This window comes from Megachile rotundata, chromosome 5 (genome assembly GCF_050947335.1).
Source record: "Megachile rotundata isolate GNS110a chromosome 5, iyMegRotu1, whole genome shotgun sequence".
Taxonomy (NCBI): Eukaryota; Metazoa; Arthropoda; class Insecta; order Hymenoptera; family Megachilidae; genus Megachile; species Megachile rotundata.
The window spans coordinates 15,352,850-15,363,486 of NC_134987.1; positions in this window are offsets into that span (position 1 = coordinate 15,352,850).

Here is a 10,637-nt window from a genome sequence, read left to right on the forward strand (position 1 = left end):
TATTTCCCAAATTCCCTATTTCCCAAATTCCCTATTTCCCTAATTTCCTATTTCCCAAATTCCCTATTTCCCAAATTCCCTATTTCCCAAATTCCCTATTTCCCAAATTCCCTATTTCCAAAATTCCCTAGTTCTAAAATTCCCTATTTCCCAAATTCCCTAGCTCTAAAATTCCCTAGTTCCAAAATTCCCAAATTTACAAATTTACAAATTCTTAAATACCTAAATATTTAAATCCTCAAATTCCCAAATAAGTAATTCCATAAATCCCTAAATCCTCAAATCCCCAAATAAATAAATCCCTAAATGCTCAAGTTCCTAAATTCCTAAATATCTAAATCCCTATATCACTAAATCTATATATCCTCAAATTCCCAAATTCCCAAATCCCAAAATTCCAAAATCCCCAGGTCCTCAAATCTCCAAAACTTATTAACATGATTTTCTAAAAACCTCCGCCACTTTTCCTCCAAATCATCAAAATATGAAGTTCCCCACAAAGTATACAAACTATATCAATATTCCACTCTAACAATTTTACAGCAAATTTTCAAATAGAAGAACGAAGTTGCATTAATCCAGAAATCCCGTTCACTGCGTGCACGTTTTAAAGACATACCCTGTACGTGCGTTGGAAAAAAGAGTGGAAGCGTAGTTTCCGGAACACGTGCATGCAAGATGAAACGGTACATGTATGTATCTGCGCAGCTCCATTGAGGTCCATTACGTTGGCATCAATAATTCAGGTTAAAAGTGCCGGTCCCTCATGGTTTCCTTTTGCTTGCTCGTCCACCATCATATATCGGATGCAGAAGGTTCAAAATAACGAAATAGCGACAAACAAGATTGTGTCGACACCGGAAGTCATTGCAGTATGCAAACACGCCGAAGGAGACCGGTCGCCGACACGTGCTTGAATTAATTGTTTGACTCTCGCGTGATTTTTCGAACGATGTGCTTTTGTTTATGCTACTTTCTCCGTTTCTCTTGTTTTCTTTTTGTTCTTCAATTTCGGAGTTTCAGTTAAATTATGGTTTATTAATTTTTGAAAGTAAATTATCAAACTCTAAATTTTCAAATATCCAAATTTCTTCATTTTCAGCGCCTAAATTTTTAGTACTCTAAATTTCTAAGTTTTCGATTTTCTAACATTTAAATATCCAAATTTTCAAATTCGCAAATTGCTAGCTTTTCTGTTCAAATATTTTCAAGACCCTAAATTTCCAAATTACCGAATTATCAAATTACCAAATTACCAAATTTCCAAATTCCCAAAATCCTAAATTACCAAATTACCAAATTACCAAATTATCAAATTTCCAAATTTCCAAATTCCCATAATCCTAAATTACCAAATTACCAAATTTCCAAATTCCTAAAATCCTAAATTACCAAATTACCAAATTACCAAATTTCCAAATTCCCAAAATCCTAAATTACCAAATTACCAAATTACCAAATTACCAAATTATCAAATTTCCAAATTCCCATAATCCTAAATTACCAAATTACCAAATTTCCAAATTCCTAAAATCCTAAATTACCAAATTACCAAATTACCAAATTTCCAAATTCCCAAAATCCTAAATTACCACATTACCAAATTTCCAAATTTCCAAATTTCCAAATTCCCAAAATCCTAAATTACCAAATTTCCAAATTCCCAAAATCCTAAATTACCAAATTACCAAATTTCCAAATTCCCAAATTCCCAAAATCCTAAATTACCAAATTACCAAATTCCCAAATTGCCAAAATTCTAAATTAAAAACTTCCTCAACATTTAACTGCTCTAATGTCCAAATAAAAAAATTATTAAATATTAAAGTTTCCAAGCTTCCTGATGAAATTTCTAAATTTTTTAAATTACCGAAATTTTGAAATTTTCAAAACTACCGAAATCTCTAACTTCCTAACCTTGTTCCTATACACAATAAATAATTCTCGAAAACAAATCATCCATTAATGTATTTACCACAAAATGGTCGATTGTTAGAGCGAACAATGGTTCACAGTGAAATTCATTCACTGTTCCTTTATGAATTTTAATTAGAAATTCCGCAACAAGAATTATTAACAATTTAGTACACACAAGAATTTAAAATATATACATCATACCATTCTCTGTTTTCTATAATCTAGTTAAAATTATTACTTATTGAATAATTGAACACAAGTTACGTTTCGTTTATTCTGTAATTGAAAACTAACGATCGAATTCTCTGATCAATGCAATATTTCTAATTGAACATCATGAAGTAGCTCAAGACATATATCATAAGAGCAGGAATTTAATTATCAGCTCATTACGTGAAAAGAGGTAAGTGTTCCAAGATGATTCACGAAACCTGTATTTCAAACTTTCACTGTCCTCGCGTTACTCAAGTTTCGTTTAAAATAAATCATCTTGAAACTTCCAAAAATTTCTTCCTTTCTAATATTTCTCTTTCGAAAAGGAAATTATACTGTAAGAATAATATACTGTAATTTAATTCACTATAGGATGCATCGCGCTGTCAACGTCTCCTTCAAATAACATCATATCAACATTTACTCTAAACCCTTAAAATCTTAGTAATTAGTATCCTAGTAAATAATTCAAATCCTACGCAACGTTACTGCAATAATAATAAGAACCTTACTGAACCATGACCATCATAAGAACGACCTTCGTAACCACGAATCAAATTCATTTTCATAGTTTCATAAACAATCGCCTAACCGTTTTCCAAAGAAAGCAGAAACCCGGTGTTCAAACACTTTCTCGGAAAACCACGCACGGTATGTGTAAATTCGTCGTCTGACCGAGATATTTTCGCTGAATATTCAACAGATGATTATCAACGATGTCATTCCCTTTCACGCTCAAGGCCCACACGAACACGTTTCGTGTAATTTAACGCGGTATAGAGATCCTTAGGAAGGTGAAGGTACATAAAGAAGAAGAGTGAACCACGGTCAAGTTGAATGCTCCACAGACATTCAAATTTTAGGGTCAAGTCGAATGGAATGCGCGCAGGTGTGGCAGCATCTCCCAGCCTAAAAACTTTCTTCTTTCTTCTCGAGGTCATCTATGTGACATACGTTTAGAGAAATCACCGCACCAAAGAGGCTCATAAACATAGGGAAACTCCAATTTCCCTACTACCATGTAAATTTAAGTATTGACTATTACATTCTTTGTTAGAGAGCATTGTTTATCAAGGTTTATTACACAGAAGATTTGAAAGTGTCTTTGGTGTCGACATGGATTTCTATGGTTTGCTGAAAATGGTAATTGAAGTGAGATTTTGAATGTAAAAGTGAACGTTTTATTTGCTGTTTTGAATTATTGTTTTGTGGAAAAATTTGCAGGTTTTTGAATGATTAAATGATGACATTTTTAATTATTATTAATTTTGGAATTATGTAAGTTGCAGGCTTATAAAGTTTTTAAATTCGCAAGTTCTGGAATTCTCAAATCTTAAAAATTCGAAATTTCCACATTCTCAAATGTAAAAACTGTAAATTTGAAGAATTCCAAATTTGTGAATTGTCGGATCCTAAAAATTCCAAGTTTGCAAACTTAAAAATTCAGAAATTCTTAAATCTCAAGAATCTTAAATTTCCAAATTCCCAAATACCTAAATTACAACATTTTCAAAGTCTCATATTCCAAAAATCATAAAAATCCCAAATTCCCAAATCCCAAAAATCTCAAATTCCTAATTTCTAACAGAAGCAATTGACAAATTCCTATATTTTAAAATTTGCTTCTCTCAAAAATCCCAAATCCCTAAATTCCTAAATTCCTAAATTCCTAAATTCCTAAATCCCCAAATTCCTAAATTCCTAAATTCCTAAATCCCCAAATTCCTAAATTCCTAAATTCCTAAATTCCTAAATTCCTAAATTCCTAAATTCCTAAATTCCTAAATTCCTAAATCCCTAAATTCCCAAATATCTAAATTCTCAAAATTCCACAAATTTCACAGACATTTGTCAGTACAGTGTCTATAGGATCAAACGTGGTTTTTTAGGAGGATTGGTATAATTTTTTTTCCTTTTGTATCGATTGTTCATTGTAGCTTTGTGGTGGGTCATTCAACAAATACACTGTGTATTGACATTACGGACCGTTTGCATCACTATGTTTCCACGACTAAATCCATATTCATAAACCAAACGAATTTTCCACTTTTTCATGGTTCTACAAAAATGGGTCAATGGATAAAGCAAACATTGCAAATATACAGCGAAGACGCATCTTTTAAACTATTCAACTTAGCACTTGAATTTTGCGATAAAATTAAATATATCATTACAAAATATAATATTGAACAATTTACACTACAATTTATATAATTTATACAATTTAGTTGATGTTTTGAAATAAGAGATTATAGTCTTTATATAAGATATGTGCGTAAATATAGGACAGTAATAATATATGTTTACTTGTTTTGGAAAATTTTAACAGAAACGTTTCACCCATTTAACAAATATTACTGAAAATAAATCTTATAACTGTGAAAATATTATATATAAAAGTTTTCTTACTGCTTAGAATTTGAAAATTATAAAAATTGGGGAATTTGGACATTTGAGAATATGGGATGCTTGAGATTTGAAAACTTTAGTACTTGAGAATTTTTAAATTTGAGGATTTGAGAATTTGAGAATTTGAGAATTTGAGAATTTGAGAATTTGAGAATTTGAGAATTTGAGAATTTGAGAATTTGAGAATTTGAGAATTTGAGAATTTGAGAATTTAAGAATTTGAGAATTTGGGAATTTGAGAATTTGAGAATTTGAAAATTTGAGAATTTGAGGATTTGAGGATTTAAGGGATTAAGAATTTGAAAATTTGACAATTTGAGAATTTGACAATTTGAGAATTTGAGAATTTGAGAATTTGAGAATTTGAGAATTTGAGAATTTGAAAATTTGAAAATTTGAGGATTTAAGGATTTGAGAATTTGGGAATTTGAGAATTTGAAAATTTGAGAATTCGAGAATTTGAGAATTTGAGAATTTGAGAATTTGAGAATTTGAGAATTTGAGAATTTGAAAATTTGACAATTTGAGGATTTGAGGATTTGAGGATTTAAGGATTTGAGAATTTGAGAATTTGGCAATTTAACAATTTGACAATTTGTGAATTTGTGAATTTGGCAATTTAGCAATCTCAGAATATCAGAATTTCAGAATGTGGAAATTTGGGGTGGTCACTTCTCACAGATAACACCAAAAAATAATCCTAAAACGTAAACCTCTCATATACTTCAAAAATGTCGACATAATAGTTCACTGACCCAAAGAATCCTCCACCTCCACCCACTTCCGAAAGTCACACCGCAAATTTAATTACTTCCCATTCATATTTATTTCTCCCAAACCACCGATCATCATCATTCGCCACTTCCTCTACGAAGCATTAACTTATTACACAAGCAACGGACGTATTAGGACAGAGCATGATCAATTTACCGATCCAACCCATATACACGAAGCAATTTACCGAATCAATGTAGAGATTCTAGCGTGGGTAGATTAATTAGGAGGAAATTATTATAATATCGGAAAATCTGGGAAATACCTATGCGGGTCATTTATCAGACGCTGTTGGCTTATCGCACCTGATCTCAGCGTTAAATGAGCTAAATGTCTGGCCGATGGTGTATGAGCACAGCTGGTCCAGTTCGTAGCCGAGTTATCCAGCAGCGACTCGGTCTAATTAATGTTTGGTTTATGTCGTTAAAAAGTAGATGAAACTTTACAGTACCTTTCTGTTTTGTGTATCGCAAAACTGTCCACGCTTTTAAAGCCTGATAAATAACGCTGAGAGCCATTGCGTTTCGCGAATTCTCCTCCGCCCCTCTAAAAAAAAAAAGAGCGGAAAAAATTTTCGTTATCCCTCGAATGTGCTGAATGGAGATTTTTATGTCCAGTCATGTGTACGGTGACGAAATCTTGTTGACCCATGTTATCTATTTTTTCTCTTCTCTTGCTATTGATTTATTTTTCGACATGAATATGCAGAGAAATCACAGAATTTTTAAAATAGCTTGGTTATATTTCTGATATAAATTGGGTCGTGCTTTATTGGATCACCTGTGTTGAAATTTTTTGATTTTTAACTGTTTGCAACTGTATTCAATTTTTAGTTCCATATGGTTGGATTAGGTTAGGTTAGATTACTGTCATATTGACATTTCGAAAATAAATTGGTTCATCCATGCTTTATTAAGTCACTTGTATCAAAATTTTACGAATTTTACTTGTTTGCAACTGTATTCAATTTTTAGTTCCATATGGTTAGATTAGGTTAGGTTAGATTACTGTCATATTGACATTTCGAAAATAAATTGGTTCATCCATGCTTTATTGGACCATCTGTACCAAAATTTTTCGAGTTTCACCTATTTACAACTATATTCAATTTTAAGTATATTCCATATGATTTGATTAGGTTAGGTTAGGTTAGGTTGCTGTTATATTGTCATTTCTGAAATAAATACGATCATCATATGTTGCATATGTCTTCATATGATTGTTTTGCTGAAATTATTAAATTATACAAGACTGTACACTATTTATTTTATTATGTTCGTTGAAAATATTGTTCAGTATGTTTGTCTTGTTAAAATTATTAAATTTGAGAAAACTTTAAATAATGTATTGCATTACATGTTTTTTAGTATGTTCATTTTGTAAAATTATGAAATTTCAGAGAACTCTGAACAATATATTCTATTATGTTTTTTTAATATGTTGTTTTACATGTTCATTATGTTAAAATCATTTTATTATGCAGAATTTTGAAGAACATAGTGTTAATGGATGAATATCACTGTTTTATGATTAGATTTTTGTGTTTATGGCATTTAAATTGTTACTATTATTGCGTTATCATTAAGGTATAATAGTTTATATTATTAATGAATTCAAATTCTGAGATACATAAAATAATAGTATACAGTACAGTTCTACAATCATTACTTTTGTGATAATACAAGAGACAATGGTAAAAGAAAAATAAACGCACTGAAAGAACGTTTTAAACTCCATTATGAAATAATTCAGCTTATACGCGATAGTATTATCAAACGAGGCTGTTTAAAAATAAAATAATGCATAAAATTGAAGAACCGTCGTCAAAATGCACGCATGCATTGTTTCATTATGCAACAACATACTTCAGCCAGAACAATGTAGCATCCTTCATGAGGGTGAAAAACGGAAATATACGCTGGCTGGTGGTATTTCCCTTCCATAAATTCATCCTCGTAAAAAGGAACGAGCAGAGTTTTCGTAACACGACTGTCTCCATAATCGAGAGATGTAACGAGACACTTGAGAGAGGGTCACGATGCAACAATGAAAATTCGGTGCATCAAGTGCTCGCTAGAGTCGTTGCTTCACTTCCGTTTACGCCCGTGTCATAAATGTAACAAATATAGAAGAATCGTGCATGTGCACACGTGTACGCTCCACCATTATGGCCATCTTGTTTTACAATTCGCGAAGGAACATGTGTTGTGGACTGTAAAGGAAGGAAAAAAGGGAGAAATACGGAAAGGCGAGGATATGTGGAAAATTCTTTACAATAATTCTGTAGTTGATAGAGAATAATAAATATTTACGTAATTTTCTATAAGTGTACTGTATTTGTATAATTGTATTATGGATTGCAACTGAGAACTAATATTTGTGGTGCTTGTTAACTGCAACTGTGCAATAATACGATGTATTGGCTAATTACGGAATTAATAATAACTATGCAATAATACTGTATATTATGTTATTTTTACATATAATTGACAAATTTGACGAATATACCATAATGACATAATTACAAAATTAACCTGAATTTTGAACTTAAATATAATTAACTAGTTAACAATTAAATTTCATACAAAATTATCAATTATTGTGAAATTAACTTATTAATTTATTATTACATAGTTAACTCTTTGGAACGTACACATGTTAAAACGTATACGTGTATATGTGTGATAGTACTGTAACGAAAATAAAAATAACAGAACAATTTCGTTTTCATGCTACCTGAAGCGATGATCTACATATGAGACATGAAGTTAATGTTCAGAGTCTATCTACTTCTTCTACCACATCTCTTCTATTCTATAATTTTAATAAAATTCTACATTCAAATTCCATAAACGAAAAATTGATTTTTATTCGGAATTTTTAACGAGATCTTTCTGCCACATTTTTAGTGATTCTTAAATTTGTCGTTGTGAAGTATAAAAAATTCTTAAATCGTTTGGAAACAATTCTGCAGCAATCACAGGAAGCTGTTACCGTCATCCGATGAGGGTGTATCTCGGTGTGTGAACAGCCTAACGATCGTAATACACGCGTCGTGTAATATCCTGTCGGTGGCAATAGAAACGTAACATTGTGATTTGTTACTCTATTTATCGTGGCCTGAAAACTTTCATTACCTTCGTAGCACAACCTTGCATTTCTGTAAATTGATATCAACCGCATTTGGTAGAAAGTTGCAATAAGATTACGTTAAGAATATTTGGAGAATTTAAGAGAAATACTGTGCAGAATGTTATAATCATTAATTTGCAACGTTTATTATACCATTTGTACCATATTTTAGTTTAATGGATACATTAAATGGATACTTTTAATGGATACATTTTCAAAACCAAAGTGGAAACAAAATGGAGTACTCGTTTGATTTTGAGGTTAGGTAACCTCAAAGAGTCATCGAGCAAAAATGAAATATATTGTTATACTATAATTTTTATGTATTACTTTATAAACCTTCATTTATAAAAACAGGTTTCTGAAAATTTGTTTAAAAATTGAAAAGAAGGAACCTCAAAGTTATATTAACACAAATAATTTAACTTGTACAGACTTAAGCTCACGTATACAACATAAAAGAGATCACATCAGTGCACAAGTGTAAAGTCAAGAACAAATCATTCTCTTGTCCTGAATATTTTAATTATTTTCCGCATTTTCTTGTAAAAAATAATCATCAAGATTGAAAGATATATTTGTTATTTTAATATTAACAGTTCAAAATACTTTAGTAGAAATAAAATGGTGCAAATGTAATTATTATATGACATAACAGATCTCGCATGCACAATGTGTACTTTTTAGACTTGTAATAAAAACAAGATTACACAAATATAATTATTAGGTAAAATAAAAGATCCTTCATGTTCCACAAGTATTCTTTAGACTTCCAATAAAAGTCAAATGGTAAAAATATAATTATTATATAACATAAACAATTTCTTATAGTCAACAAGCAATTTTATAGACTTTTACCAGAAATAAACTATTACAAATGTAATTATTATATAACATAAACTGCCTGTCATGCTCAACAAGAATTCTTCAAATCTCAAATAAAAATCAAATGGTACAAATGTAATTATTACATAACATAAATTATCTGTGTTCAACAAGAATTCTTCAGATCTTCAATAAAAAAAAAAAACATTACAAACATGATTATTATATAAAATAAAAGTAAACGTATACTTTTTACCTGGAAGACCAAAGTGAACTTTTTCTCCTTATTAGAAACCAATTTCAACCTTTTCGTAGTTCCGTAATGCCCTCTCCTTGTTCACATTCGTCATGCTCGCATGTCCGCTTCATTTTCACCGGGAATACCTGCATAGGATGACTCTTTCGAAGTCGAAAGCCAGGAAGTGACCACACGTCGGGATTCTTGCGCAGTTCTGGGTCAAATCCTCCATACAACCAGGAACCGATCGAAATTTACAATTTAAACGCGGATACGACGGAGTTTTCACCGGATTGATACAAGAATGAATCACCTGGTGAAATTCTGGTGTCTGATGATTGCACCGGATGTATGGGAAAGGATGTGGCTGACAAATGACAGAATACGATTAATGTTTCTATCTTGAGTTAAATGGGTACAGAATATATTGCACGGTTGAAATAAATTAATTGCAGAAAAAAATTGTATAAGATTATATGTTCAATTTGATCTTTTAATTTTTGGGTGTTCATGTTAAGTAATCAATTTTATAATTTAATTTTTATGTCGTTTACTATAAAATATATTTTGCATAATTATTTTATGCGAAAGAAAAATAGATAAGTCTTTGAACTTTGAATGTATGTATGTTATTTCAGATTTTTATTACATTTTTTATTATTCCTTTTTTGTGCAATACTATAACGTAGAAAATGAGAGAAGAACAAATATTTATTATATGACAAATAATATGGAAGTTTCATGATTGGAGAAACAGTAAATTCGTTGATTTTGGAAATTGAGAAGTTGTAGAGTTGTAAAGGTGTAAAATTGTAAAGTTGTAAGGTTGAGAAGTTGAAAGGTTAAGAATTTAGAAATTTAAGCACATGTAAATCTATGTAAACTTATGCAAATTAAAAAATTTAGAAATTGAAGACTAAATTTGCAAAATGAATTTATAGATTTGAAGCTCTCAACATTAGTAAATTTAATTTGCAAATCTAAAAATCTTCAAATGAATTTGAAAATCTGAAGACAAACGGCTATAAATTTATAAATTTACCTTGAAAAATTAGAAAACTTGAAAGCATAAAAATTTAAATAGCCAAAAAACTATTAATTAAAAAATAAAAAAGTTTGAAGATCCACA